Source organism: Balaenoptera musculus, chromosome 16 (assembly GCF_009873245.2).
Source record: "Balaenoptera musculus isolate JJ_BM4_2016_0621 chromosome 16, mBalMus1.pri.v3, whole genome shotgun sequence".
NCBI classification, from domain to species: domain Eukaryota; kingdom Metazoa; phylum Chordata; class Mammalia; order Artiodactyla; family Balaenopteridae; genus Balaenoptera; species Balaenoptera musculus.
The window spans coordinates 26,163,762-26,179,986 of NC_045800.1; the positions used below are offsets into that span (position 1 = coordinate 26,163,762).

The 16,225-nt window shown below is 38.0% G+C and overlaps 1 protein-coding gene across 3 annotated transcripts in view; it reads right to left on the bottom strand.

The window, feature by feature from the left end:
- Positions 1-16,225, bottom strand: part of CNNM2 (cyclin and CBS domain divalent metal cation transport mediator 2) — a 147,922-nt gene that overhangs the window by 69,093 nt on the left and 62,604 nt on the right. The window lies entirely within an intron of this gene.

The window sequence follows — 16,225 nt, forward strand, 5'->3', positions numbered from 1 at the left end:
TTAAGAATCCACCTGCCAATGCAGGAGACACAGGTTCGAGCCCTGGCCCGGGAAGATCCCACATGCCACGGAGCAACTAAGCCCGTGCGCCACAACTACTGAACCTGCGCTCTAGAGCCCATGAGCCACAACTACTGAGCCCACGTGCCACAACTACTGAAGCCCACGCACCATAAAGCCCATGCTCTTCAATGAGAAGCCACCGCAATGAGAAGCCCGTGCACCACAAGGAAGAGTAGCCCCCGCTCGTCGCAACTAGAGAAAGCCCACCTGCGGCAACGAAGACCCAAAGCAGCCAAAAATAAATTAATTAATTTTTAAAAAAAGATATTAATGTGATGGTAATGTGTGATGAATAAGCTGTCTTAAAGACCATCCTGCCTAGAGGCAACACAGTATTTTTCAAGTTCCTTTAAGTTGTTCACTCTGAATTAGCATACACACATTAAGGATACATGTTAATTTCTAGAACAAAATAGTAGCCTAGGAATAATATATTACTCACATGGGGTTACATTTGATAGCGAAAGAAAAGAGTGGAAAGTACTTATCTTTAGGAGTATTGAGTAGCTTGTCAATTATGCATATTGATGCAGTTAGCCAGGTCATTCTAATTTCCTTTGCTACTACACTAAATAAAGCCCTGATGGGCTTCCTTGCTCTAGATGCTGGTAAAACTACTCTGCAAATATAAGTATGCATTCACTGAGCTCTCATCCCACTGCCTGAAGTCACATGCACATTATGAGTAAGAAAGCCACAAATGGGGCTTCAGTATAAATAAGGAACTAATCTTGTTTTCACGAAGCAGGACATAAGCACTCATGAAAATGTTTTTCTAAAAGCCAACTAGGTGGGCACAATTTTATGGGGCATTAAAATAGATTTTACAAACTCTCTATAACTTACGAGATATCCAGAAGCAGGGGGAAAAAATAAAACTTGAATGCTGACCCAAGGCTATAAAGGTGGTATATGTCCTGTGTAGTACAAGCCAGGTTAAATACATGATGTTTAATGCTCAAGGAGATATCTGTTCTAAACCTTCATGTAGTCTAGGGGTAATGTCACTTTTCTTTTATTCTTTCAGTGTTTTATTCTTTCAGTTGCTACATATTATGATATACTCAGTCATTTTTTTTTTTTAAGGGGGAGGAAATGAACTATAAAATCATGTTAGAAATCTAATGGGACGGCCAGGGGCTTCCCTGGTGGCGCAGTGGTTGAGAATCTGCCTGCCAATGCAGGGGACACAGGTTCGAGCCCTGGTCTGGGAAGATCCCACATGCTGCGGAGCAGCTGGGCCCGTGAGCCACAATTACTGAGCCTGCGCGTCTGGAGCCTGTGCTCCGCAACAAGAGAGGCCGCGATAGTGAGAGGCCCGCGCACTGCGATGAAGAGTGGTCCCCACTTGCCACAACTAGAGAAAGCCCTCGCACAGAAACGAAGACCCAACACAGCCATAAATAAATAAATAAATAAATATTTTAAAAAAAAAAAAAAAAAAAAGAAAAAAAAATAATTTTTTTTTTTAAAAGAAATCTAATGGGACTGCCAAGAAAAGTAAGCAGATCCTTCTTGCTTAATATTGTAGCTTTCTTTATCTCTGGATGAAATACATTACATTGATTAGAAACTTCATACAGGATCACACAATGGTACCTTTCATCTATACTATATGGGTCTTTTTCCTGAACTGCTTTTTCATAGAAATTATGCTTTACAAATATTTAAACAGACAATTTAAATACAGCTGGTCTATAGCATGTGAAATTTACATTTTAGATGCTGCACGCATAAATATTAAAACCAAAACACTAGACTTCACATCTGTTTTTCCATTATATTTAAATTGTTCATCGGAATTTGAAACAAACTTTTACATACACTCAGTATCTAAATTATAAGCAGGTTGTATTCCTATGTTTCTAAATCAGAAATAAAATTTCCCACAGGAATACTATCATAAATTGTGATAAGATTTTTCGTAAAAACCTGTTTATTAGAGTTGCTAAAATCTACTATGTAAAATACAGTATTGGACTCAGCAATAATACTGAGTCAATAAACTTCTGTGGGCTTAGTAACCTAAGCATTAATTGTGATAAAATGGAACATTATTTTTAATACTTAGCAAAGGCATTATTTTTTAAGATCTTTTTAAAATATTTTGACATTTGTTCCCCCTTCACACTCATTTTTTTTCCAATCTAATTATAGTCTTTTAATGCTTTGAAGAAGAAATACAAATAAATCCAGGGATACCTTGGAAGAATAATAGGTTATACAGCAAGTGCTAACTGAGATAATCTCAAACTGATGAGCTTACTGGTCAGCTTTATTTATTTATTTATTTATTTTTTAACATCTTTATTGGAGTATAATTGCTTTACAATCATGTGTTAATTTCTGCTGTATAACAAAGTGAATCAGCTATACATATACACACATCCCCATATCTCTTCCCTCTTGTGTCTCCCTCCCTCCCACCCTCCCTATTCCACCCCTCTAGGTGGTGACAAAGCACCGAGCTTATCTCCCTGTGCTATGCGGCTGCTTCCCACTAGCTATCGGTTTTACGTTTGGTAGTTCACACTCATTTTTAAATTGATTTGATGAGGTCCTCAATGTCTATAATGTCAATGTTAAGAAAAAACAAAGAAGTAAACTAACACAATAGCAGTTAATTGGAAAAAACATAAATAATATTATTTCTTTCACAGGGAAAAAGCAAAGTAAGTTGAAACTTTAGAATCACAACTTTTCTTCTTTACCCCTTCTGCTATGGCTATGACCACATGGCAAGAAGATAACAAAACTGAAGAATGTGCATAAGCACATGGTGGTAATGTTCATGCAAGGTGTTCATGAGTCATGCGCTTGCTGTATTTCAGAGTGCCTGTACTATATTTCTTCAATGATATTTCAAATTCAAACATAAAAATCTTTATCTTCTATTTGGGGGTACAGAAAATATCAGTGGATTCATTGTATATGGTCAGATAAACAATTATTTACTATCATGAAAACACTCATTTTCTGGGCTTCCCTGGTGGCGCAGTGGTTAAGAATCCACCTGCCAACGCAGGGGACACGGGTTCGAGCCCTGGTCCAGGAAGATTCCACATGCCGCAGAGCAACTAAGCCCGTGCACCACAACTACTGGGCTTGAGCTCTGAAGCCCATGAGCCACAACTACTGAGCCCATGCACCGCAATTACTGAAGCCTGCGCACCTAGAGCCCGTGCTCCGTGACAAGAGAAGCCACCACAATGAGAAGCCCACGCACTGCAGCAAAGAGTAGCTCCCGCTCGCCGCAACTAAAGAAAGCCCGCGCGCAGCAACGAAGACCCAACACAGCCAAAAATAAATAAAGATAAAATAAATTTAAAAAGAAAAACAACAAAAAAAGAACACTCATTCTCCTTACTTTCAAGAAGACATTTATTTACCTCATCTACATTTCCAGATGCTCCGTGAGGTTTTTCACTCAGGTGACAAAAAGACTTTTCATCTCTGTTCTTTAAGAAATATTTGGCTTCAAAATGAAGAACAAACATACATCAACGTAACCTGAAATCTAGTCATTCCTTTCCCCTGGACCTCCACTGGCATTAAGTAACTTGGATTTGCCTTGTAATAACAGGTTACTGAGGGAATATGGTGCAATGTTCCTTAACGGAAGGATCAGCTCTCCAGGCCAGGAGCACACGGCTCCTAACAGGGCTTGTTTGCACAATCTGCTCCCTTTGCCCTGTGAACCTACGGCTACTGCAGCCCTCCCAATCACTTCCCTACAACATGCCTTAGCAAATGCTCAACCTCACTTTTACTTTCTCTTTTCCCACTACCTTACTTTTACTGCTTATCCTAAATGGATCATTTGGTCATTCTGTTTCTTTATACTTTACTACCCGTTTTCGTGAGTGGGCCCTACAACTAGAAAATACCCCTCATGAACAAGGACTCACCTGAAGCTATCATCAAAATTTAAATGTTTCAATATTCAGACAAAGGTGTTATTTTTCCAAATAGTTAGACTAGAAATCCAGCACTGTGCTGTTTATCTCTTTTGCAATGGAGAGATATGGGGTCTAATTCCCTTCCTCTTTGGTCTGGGCTGACCCTACTGACTTACCAGTAATCAAAAGAATGAGTGGAACTGATGCAATTTCTGAGACTAGGTCAGATGAACCCTAGCAGTTTCCTCTGGTTCTCTAGGGATGCTTGATCTCTGGACAGGCCATCTCCAAAAGTTCCCTGTGCAGACTCTCCCTCTCAGAATACAGCCAGCAGGCGTACAGATTCAAGTTACATAGAGAGGCCATGTAGAAGTGCTCCAGTCAGCAGTTTCAGCTGAGCAGAGCCTTCAAGTCACCCCAGCCTGGACACTAGACACGTGAGTAAAGAAGTCTCCAGATGATTCTGGCCTCCAGCTGTTTGACTCTGCCTTTCAAGTCTTCAGCTAAAACCCTAGACTTCGGAGTACAGAGCAAGGCATCCCTGTTATGCCCTGTCTGAAATCCACAGAATCTGTGGGTATGATAAAATGATTATTTTTAAACCACTAGCATTTGAGGGTACTTTGTTACACGCCAACCAATAACTGTAACAGAGTTCCCACAGTTAACGAATTCCAGAAAGAAAATAGAGAAAACAGAAGAAAACTAGCAAAGTAGTATTTAGAAAGAACATGCATCTTCAAATTAAAATGGCCTACCAATGGCAAATACAACAAATTTAAAAGATTTATGTCAAGACATATTGCAGTCTTTCAAAGATCAAGTATAAAATCAGTCCTCTACATTGGAACAAGAATTAGGATAAGATTGGCCTCCTCACCATTAAGACTGGATGCTAGCAGGGCTTCCCTGGTGGTGCAGTGGTTAAGAATCCACCTGCCAATGAAGGGGACATGGGTTTGAGCCCTGGTCCGGGAGATCCCAAATGCCGTGGAGCAACTAAGCCCGTGTGCCACAACTACTGAGCCCATGCACCTAGAGCCCATGATCTACAACCAGAAACCACTGCAATGAGAAGCCTGAGCACCATAACGAAGAGTAGACCCCACTCACCACAACTAGAGAAAGCTTGCGCACAGCAACAAAGACCCAACACAGCCAAAAATAAATTAAATTAAATTTAAAAAAAGACTGGATGCTAGCAGACAATAAAGCAATCCATCAAAAGTCTCAGGGAAAATTTTTTCAACCTAGAATTCCACACCCAACTAGCCATTACATGTACAGGCTGAATAAAAGGACTCAAAGTGTACTTTCTTCACATCTTTCAATAAGATGGTCCTTAAGGATATGTTCCATCATTATCAGGGAGTATGTCAAGAAAGGAAGAAATACAGGATTCAGGAAACAATCTAGGAAAGCAATAATGGGAATTCACAGGACGATAACTAGAAATAAATGCCTAAAGAGTAATCAGTCTAGTCTGGAGCAACAGTGGGCTCCGGGGAGGTTTCAGGGAGGGAGGGAGACTAGAACTCAGTAGACTGTATAATAAAATGGAGAGTTTGAAAATAATTGACAATATAATAAAGGCAAGCACCTCAAAGAAAAAGAAAAGCAGAAAAAAAGACACTATACAGGGTTTCCCTGGTGGCTCAGTGGTTAAGAATCCACCTGCCAACGCAGGGGACACAGGTTTGAGCCCTGGTCCGGGAAGATCCCACATACCGCGGATCAACTAACCCCACGCGCTACAACTACTGAGCCTGTGCTCTAGAGTCCGCGAGCCACAACTACTGAGCCCGCACGCCTAGAGCCCATGCTCTGCAACAAGAGAAGCCACTGCAATGAAAAGCCCACACACCACAATGAAGAGTAGCCCCCACTCGCCACAACTAGAGAAAGCCCGCGCACAGCAATGAAGACCCAACTCAGCCAAAAATAAAATAAATAAGACACTATACAAGAAAGGAAATGTAATCAAGGTACAGTACTAGGATGAGAAGTGAACAGTATTTATATAGTCATAATAATATAAGTGATTTATTGATTTGTATATAGGTTGAATCTAAGACAACCATAGTTACCTGACAGAATGAAATCAAAATCTCACCAGCTTTGATTATATTGATAAAAGTCCTTTACTTTTAATAACAAAAAGTAAAAAGATGTCACAAATTGGAATTATAAGAGGGAAGATAAAAAAAAGGTAGAGGCACTACTGTTCTAACTGTTGAAAACAGAAAAAAATAATAGATAAAACCAAACTTTAGTTTTTTGAAAAGGTCAAAAAAATTGCTAAATCTCTAGCAAGTGTAACAAAGAGAAAAACATAACACAAATTTTATCAGGAATGAAAAGAGGGAATTTCATTACAGACATTAAAAAGTTAATAAGACATTAAAAGAAGAGAATACGACAAACAATGCTACAACACATAAATTCAACAATTTAGGTGAAAGGGGCCAATTCCTTAAACTCCAAACTAGCAAAACTTATCCAAGATGAAATAAATAACCTGAACATTTAACAAAATTTAATTGTAGATAAAAACCTTCTGTCTTTATCTCTTTATCACAGATATAGAGAACTAGTGGTTACCAGTGGGGAGAGGGTAGTGGGGAAGGGGCAATATAGGGGTAGGGAATTAAGAGGTACAAACCATTAGGTATAAAATAAGCTACAGAGCTTCCCTGGTGGCGCAGTAGTTAAGAATCCGCCTGCCAACGCAGGGGACATGGGTTCGAGCCCTGTTCTGGGAAGATCCCACATGCCGCGGAGCAACTAGGCCCGTGCACCACAACTACTGAGCCTGTGAGTCACAGCTACTGAAGCCCATGAGCCTAGAACCCATGCTCTGCAACAAGAAGCCACTGCAATGAGAAGCCCACGCACTGCAACGAAGAGTAGCCCCCGCTCGCCGCAACTAGAAAAAGCCTGTGTACAGCAACAAAGACCCAATGCAGCCAAAAATAAATAAATAAAATAAACTTTAAATAAATAAAATACACTACAAAGACATACTGTACAACATGGGGAATGTAGCCAATATTTTACAGTATCTATAAATGGAGTATAACCTTTAAAAATTGTGAATCACTATATTATACACCTGTAACTTATAAAATATTATATAGCAACTATACTTCAGTTAAAAAAAAAAAAAAAACAACCTTCTGGGGAAAAAATCTCCAGGCCCCTATGATTTCACTGGTGAATTCTACCAAATGTTTAAAAAAGAAGTAACACTAAACATATATAAAGAAGTAACACTAAATATATATAATCTCTACAGAAAATATAAGTGGTAGGTACACTTCCCATCTTATGAGACCAGCATCAACCTGATTCCAAAGCCAGACCAAAACTAAAGGAAAACTACAGACCAGTATCCCTTCCTTATAAACTTATATGCAAAATTCCTCAACATAATACAGCCAGCCTTCTTTATCGGTGGGTTCCACTTCTGAATTCAATTAACTGTGGATCAAAGATTTCAGGAGAATTCTATCAAACATTTAGAGAAGAGCTAACACCTATCCTTCTCAAACTCTTCCAAAATATAGCAGAGGGAGGAACACTCCCAAACTCATTCTACAAGGCCACCATCAACCTGATACCAAAACCAGACAAAGATTTCACAAAGAAAGAAAACTACAGGCCAATATCACTGATGAACATGGATGCAAAAATCCTCAACAATATACTAGCAAACAGAATCCAACAGCACATTAAAAGGATCATACACCATGATCAAGTGGGGTTTATCCCAGGAATGCAAGGATTCTTCAATATACGCAACTCAATCAATGTGATACACCATATTAACACATTGAAGGAGAAAAACCATATGATCATCTCAATCGATGCAGGGAAAGCTTTTGACAAAATTCAACACCCATTTATCATAAAAACCCTCCAGAAGTAGGCATAGAGGGAACTTTCCTCAACATAATAAAGGCCATGTATGACAAACCCACAGCCAACATCGTCCTCAATGGTGAAAAACTGAAACCATTTCCACTAAGATCAGGAACAAGACACGGTTGCCCACTCTCACCACTATTATTCAACATAGTTTTGGAAGTTTTAGCCACAGCAATCAGAATAAAAAGAAATAAAAGGAATCCAAATCGGAAAAGAAGATGTAAAGCTGTCACTGTTTGCAGATGACATGATACTATACATAGAGAATCCTAAAGATGCTACCAGAAAACTACTAGAGCTAATCAATGAATTTGGTAAAGTAGCAGGATACAAAATTAATGCACAGAAATCTCTTGCATTCCTATACACTAATGATGAAAAATCTGAAAGTGAAATTAGGAAAACACTCCCATTTACCACTGCAACAAAAAGAATAAAATATCTAGGAATAAACCTACCTAAGGAGACAAAAGACCTGTATGCAGAAAATTATAAGACACTGATGAAAGAAATTAAAGATGATATAAATAGATGGAGAGATATACCATGTGCTTGGATTGGAAGAAGCAACATTGTGAAAATGACTATACTACCCAAAGCAATCTACAGATTCAATGCAATCCCTAACAAACCAGCAATGGCATTTTTCACAGAACTAGAACAAAAAATTTCACAATTTGTATGGAAACACAAAAGACCCCGAATAGCCAAAGCAATCTTGAGAAAGAAAAACAGAGCTGGAGGAATCAGGCTCCCTGACTTCAGACTATACTACAAAGCTATAGTAATCAAGACAGTATGGTACTGGCACAAAAAACAGAAATATAGATCAATGGAACAGGATAGAAAGCCCAGAGATAAACCCACGCACATATGGTCACCTTATCTTTGATAAAGGAGGCAAGAATATACCGTGGAGAAAAGACAGCCTCTTCAATAAGTGGTGCTGGGAAAACTGGACAGCTACATATAAAAGAATGAAATTAGAACACTCCCTAACACCATACACAAAAATAAACTCAAAATGGATTAAAGACCTAAATGTAAGGCTGGACACTACCAAACTCTTAGAGGAAAACATAGGCAGAACACTCTATGACATAAATCACAGCAAGATCCTTTTTGACCCACCTCCTAGAGAAAGGGGACTAAAACCAAAAATAAACAAATGGGACCTAATGAAACTTAAAAGCTTTTGCACAGCAAAGGAAACCATAAACAAGACGAAAAGACAACCCTCAGAATGGGAGAAAATACTTGCAAATGAAGCAAGTGACAAAGGATTAATCTCCAAAATTTACAATCAGCTCATGCAGCTCAGTATCAAAAAAACAAACAACCCAATCCAAAAATGGGCAGAAGACCTAAATAGACATTTCTCCAAAGAAGATATACAGATTGCCAACAAACACATGAAAGAATGCTCAACATCATTAATCATTAGAGAAATGCAAATCAAAACTACAATGAGATATCATCTCACACCGGTCAGAATGGCCATCATCAAAAAATCTACAAACAATAAATGCTGAAGAGGGTGTGGAGAAAAGGGAACCCTCTTGCACTGTTGGTGGGAATGTAAATTGATACAGCCACTATGGAGAACAGTATAGAGGTTCCTTAAAAAACTAAAAATAGAACTACCATACAACCCAGCAATCCCACTACTGGGCATATACCCTGAGAAAACCATAGGTCAAAAAGAGTCATGTTCCACAATGTTCATTGCAGCTCTATTTACAATAGCCAGGACATGGAAGCAACCTAAGTGTCCATCAACAGATGAATGGATAAAGAAGATGTGGCACATATATACAATGGAATATTACTTCGCCATAAAAAGAAACGAAATTGAGTTATTTGTAGTGAGGTGGATGGACCTAGAGTCTGTCATACAGAGTGAAGTAAGTCAGAAAGAGAAAAACAAATACTGGATGCTAACACATATATATGGAATCTTAAAAAAAAATTTAAAAAAAAAATGGTCATGAAGAACCTAGGAGCAAGATGGGAATAAACACACAGACCTACTAGAGAATGGACTTGAGGCTACGGTGAGGGGAAAGGGTAAGCCGGGACAAAGTGAGAGAGTGGCATGGACATAAATACACTAACGAATTGTAAAATAGATAGCTAGTGGGAAGCAGCTGCATAGCACAGGGAGATCAGCTCGGTGCTTTGTGACCACCTAGAGGGGTGGGATAGGGAGGGTGGGAGGGAGGGAGATGCAAGAGGGAAGAGATATGGGGACACATGTATATGTATAACTGATTCACTTTGTTATAAAGCAGAAACTAACACACCATTGTAAAGCAATTATACTCCAATAAAGATGTTTAAAAAAAAAAGATTTCAGGAAAAGAAAAGCAAAAAAATAATAAAACTTCAATTTCCTTCACACAGGCAACTATTTACACAGTATTTGCACTATATTTAAACTACTTATATAACATTTATATTGTATTAGGTATTATAAGTAATCTAGAGATGATATGAAATATAAGGGAGAATGGCATAGGTTATATGCAAATACTACACCATTTTATATAAGGGACTTGAGCATCCTAGGATTTTGGTATCCGTCGGGGTCTTGGAACCAATCCCCTGAGGATACCAAGGAATGACTGAATTAACAAATGTCTAGCCAAACCAGGCCAATAATCTACTCTGGCCATTGGAAATGTATGAAACACACCGTCCTATATGGTGTGTTTCTACTATGTAAGTTTTTTAATGCACACAATTAGTAATCATCAAAAATCCAAATACTATGGTAAGCGCAAAGGGGAGTATGCATTCATTCAATTAACAGTTTCTGAATATCAAGTTCTATAAGTCAGTTACAAATAAGCCAAGGACAATGTCCTAGAAGAACTGACCACCTAGAAAGGAGATACAGAAACCTGTGTTATACAGTCATCTTTTGGTATGGGGGTGGGGTCAGTTCCAGCACACCACCCCCCATACCAAAGTCCAGGAATGCTCAACTCCCTCATACAAAATGGCACAGTATTTGCATATAACCTAAGCACATCCTCCCCGATACTCTGTATCATCTCTAGATTATTTATAATACCTAATACATGTAAATGCTATGTAAACAGATGTAAATACAATAGAAATGCTATGTAAATAGTTGCTAGCAAGCAGCAAAAATAAGTTTTGTTTCTTGGAAATTTCTGGAAATTTTTGGAATACTTTATACCCACCAGTTTGTTGCATACACGGATGGGGGACACGTGGATTACCCATCTGCCACTATCAAAAATCCAACCTGGGGTACATATACCTGGGAGTGTGTAATTATGATCCCCATTTTCTAGATCAGGGAACTGAAGGTTGGAGAGATCAACTAGATCTGCTCTAGATAGATTCCACAGCTGGAAAATGAGAGTGCCAAGGTTCAAATCCAGGGCCTGCGCTATTAACTACTGTGATTATGATGTGGCAGGCAAGAGAATCAGGGATGGACAAGGAATCACACTCCCACTCACAAGTAGGTAGACAGTGCACAGCTCAACCTCTCAGCCTTCCCCTGACACATACTCCCCCCTCCCATTCATTAGCACCCAAACAGAAAGGCAGAAAGGAATTGGAGCTGCTCCTCATAAAGGATGCCCCCAACTGAGGTGGGTACCAGAGCACAGTCTTTGGCAGGTATGTTTATTTTGGAAGAAGAATGCCAAGGGACACAATTTCTGCCTTCAGAAAGCTTAGTCTAGTTTATACCCAAAGATCATGTCCTCAAATTGTCCGCAAATATGTGGTGTGCTCAGGGACTGTAATACATGTGCACATACACATCAGTGTGTGTACAGTAGATATAATAGTCATGTAAATGCACATGTATATGGAGAACAGTATAGATTTTCTCTAAAAAAAATCCTAGTAGTGCCATTCTACTTAATAATGTAATACTTCATAGCTGAGCTAAATGGACTCTCACCCTAGCTATGAGAATTTTTTTTTTTAAAGTTTACTATGAGTATAACCAAGACTTTAAGGGTTACTGGTTAAACTATTAAGAACTCTTTCAAAGTAGCCCCAAGCACTTAGAAGTATCCATTTACATGCAAAACCGAGGCTCAGGTAATTGCAAATTCCTTAAGGATCATGCTAGGTAACATGTGATTTACGTTTTATGTACATATACATATACACACAAATGACAATATAACATTGCTTGAAAAATACTGTGTTTCATGGAGGCTAAATAATATGTTACTAAATAACCAAGAGATCACTGAAGAAATCAAAGAGGAAATCAAAAATACCTAGAGACAAATGACAATGAAAACACGACGACCCAAAACCTATGGGATGCAGCAAAAGCAGTTTTAAGAGGGAAGTTTATAGCTATACAAGCCTACCTAAAGAAACAAGAAAAATCTCAAGTAAACAATCGAACCTTACACCTAAAGAAACTAGAGAAAGAACAAACAAAACCCAAAGTTAGCAGAAGGAAAGAAATCATAAAGATCAGAGCAGAAATAAATGAAATAGAAACAAAGAAAACAATAGCAAAGATCAATAAAACTAAAAGCTGGTTCTTTGAGAAGATAAACAAAATTGATAAGCCATTAGCCAGACTCATCAAGAAAAAGAGGGAGAGGACTCAAATCAGAAATGAAAAAGGAGAAGTTACAACAGACACCGCAGAAATACAAAGCATCCTAAGAGACTACTACAAGCAACTCTATGCCAACAAAATGGACAACCTGGAAGAAATGGACAAATTCTTAGAAAGGTATAACTTTCCAAGACTGAACCAAGAAGAAACAGAAAATATGAACAGACCAATCACAAGTAATGAAATTGAAACTGTGATTAAAAATCTTCCAACAAACAAAAGTCCAGGACCAGATGGCGTCACAGGTGAATTCTATCAAACATTTAGAGAAGAGCTAACACCTATCCTTCTCAAACTCTTCCAAAAAATTGCAGAGGAAGGAACACTCCCAAACTCATTCTATGAGGCCACCATCACCCTGATACCAAAACCAAACAAAGACACTACAAAAAAAGAAAATTACAGACCAGTATCACTGATGAATATAGATGCAAAAATCCTCAAAAAAATACTAGCAAACAGAATCCAAGAACACATTAAAAGGATCATACACCACGATCAAGCAGGATTTATCCCAGGGATGCAAGGATTCTTCAATATACGCAAATCAATCAATGTGATACACCACATTAACAAACTGAAGAATAAAAACCATATGATCATCTCAATAGATGCAGAAAAAGCCTTTGACAAAATTCAACACCCATTTATGATAAAAACTCTCCAGAAAGTGGGCATAGAGGGAACCTACCTCAACATAATAAAGGCCATATATGACAAACCCACAGCAAACATCATTCTCAATGGTGAAAAACTGAAAGCATTTCCTCTAAGATCAGGAACGAGACAAGGATGTCCACTCTCACCACTATTATTCAACATAGTTTTGGAAGTCCTGGCCACAGCAATCAGAGAAGAAAAAGAAATAAAAGGAATACAAATTGGAAAAGAAGAAGTAAAACTGTCACTGTTTGCAGAAGACATGATACTATACATAGAGAATCCTAAAACTGCCACCAGAAAACTGCTAGAGCTAATTAATGAATTTGGTAAAGTTGCAGGATACAAAATTAATGCACAGAAATCTCTTGCATTCCTATACACTAATGATGAAAATCTGAAAGAGAAATTATGGAAACACTCCCATTTACCATTGCAACAAAAAGAATAAAATACCTAGGAATAAACCTACCTAGGGAGACAAAAGACCTGTATGCAGAAAACTATAAGACACTGATGAAAGAAATTAAAGATGATACCAACAGATGGAGAGATATACCATGTTCTTGGATTGGAAGAATCAACATTGTGAAAATGACTATACTACCCAAAGCAATCTACAGATTCAATGCAATCCCTATCAAATTACCAATGGCATTTTTTACAGAACTAGAACAAATCATCTTAAAATTTGTATGGAGACACAAAAGACCCCGAATAGCTAAAGCAGTCTTGAGGGAAAAAAACGGAGCTGGAGGAATCAGACTCCCTGACTTCAGACTATACTACAAAGCTACAGTAATCAAGACAATATGGTACTGGCACAAAAACAGAAACATAGATCAATGGAACAAGGTAGAAAGCCCAGAGATAAACCCATGCACCTATGGTCAACTAATCTATGACAAAGGAGGCAAAGATATACAATGGAGAAAAGACAGTCTCTTCAATAAGTGGTGCTGGGAAAACTGGACAGCTACATGTAAAAGAATGAAATTAGAATACTCCCTAACACCATACACAAAAATAAACTCAAAATGGATTAGAGACCTAAATATAAGACTGGACACTATAAAACTCTTAGAGGAAAACATAGGAAGAACACTCTTTGACATAAATCACAGCAAGATCTTTTTTGATCCACCTCCTAGAGTAATGGAAATAAAAACAAAAATAAACAAATGGGACCTAATGAAACTTCAAAGCTTTTGCACAGCAAAGGAAACCATAAACAAGACGAAAAGACAACCCTCAGAATGGGAGAAAATATTTGCAAACAAATCAACGGACAAAGGATTAATCTCCAAAATATATAAACAGCTCATTCAGCTCAATATTAAACAAACACCCCAATCCAAAAATGGGCAGAAGACCTAAATAGACATTTCTCCAAAGAAGACATACAGATGGCCAAGAAGCACATGAAAAGATGCTCAACATCACTAATTATTAGAGAAATGCAAATCAAAACTACAATGAGGTATCACCTCACACCAGTTAGAATGGGCATCATCAGAAAATCTACAAACAACAAATGCTGGAGAGGGTGTGGAGAAAAGGGAAACCTCTTGCACTGTTGGTGGGAATGTAAGTTGATACAGCCACTATGGAGAACAATATGGAGGTTCCTTAAAAAACTAAAAATAGAATTACCATATGTCCCAGCAATTCCAGTACTGCGCATATACCCAGAGAAAACCGTAATTCAAAAAGAGTCATGTTCCACAATGTTCATTGCAGCACTATTTACAATATCCAGGTCATGGAAGCAACCTAAATGCCCATCAACAGACGAATGGATAAAGAAGTTGTGGTACATATATACAATGGAATATTACTCAGCCATAAAAAGGAACGAAATTGAGTCATTTGTTGAGACGTGGATGGATCTAGAGACTGTCATACAGAGTGAAGTAAGTCAGAAAGAGAAAAACAAATATCATATATTAACCCATGTATGTGGAACCTAGAAAAATGGTACAGATGAACCGGGTTGCAGGGCAGAAGTTGAGACACAGATGTAGAGAACAAACGTATGGACACCAAGGGGGGAAAACTGCGGTGGGGTGGGGATGGTGGTGTGCTGAATTGGGCGATTGGGATTGACATGTATAAAGTGATGTGTATAAAATTGATGACTGATTAAAAAAATAAAAATAAAAATAAAAACAAATTTTAAAAATTAAAAAAAAAAAGAAAAATACTGTGTTTAAGATTTTAAGCTAGTTTAGACTGGCCTTCCCTCTACTCCCTCAAGTTAGTATGGCTTTACTACATATGATGGAATTTAAGAAATAAAGTAATGAAAATTCTAAGAGCTAAGCAAACCAATTAGGAAAAAGTGGCATAACAGCATAATGGAAAAAGTTAGATGTCACAGTTCAAATCCTGAGACCATATACCACAATTTTAAAAGGAAGTAACCCAAAAGAATAAAAATATCCATTTTAATCAATCTTATTTTCTTCAATTATTTCTATCCCATTTTAGCTAGAAAGGATTTCATGAGGGAGAAGAGTAAACAAAGAGGGCACACTCTTTCGAAATTACAAATTTCCTAGGACCACAATGGAAAATATAAAAAATTGGGTCTAAAGGGGTTCAGAACAAGCCTCCCAAAAATGTGCCATTTTTGCATGAGGCAATTGAGCTAAAGGCAATCAAGATCCTGCAGGTTCAGGAGAAACCTCTATCCCTCCCTTAACTACCTAGAAGAATTTATATTGGAGATTTTTTTTTAGAAAAGGTTATTATCTGAGAAATTTTATCTAAGTGGCCCCATCCACATGGCGAACAAACATCTAATCACCAAATGTCTGCTCTTCTTGTCTTGTAAATGACCCTCCTGTCCTTGGAGGCCCCGGACCCTTATCCCATTCCTTAGTTCAGGATGGCATGTATACTTGATTTTACCTTTCTGTCTCTCAATCTCTCAGGTATATGCAGTTCCCATACATAACAAATATTTTTCTTCCAGCTTTAATGACATATACTTGACACACATACAGCACCGTGTAAGTTTAAGATGTACAGTATAATGATTTGA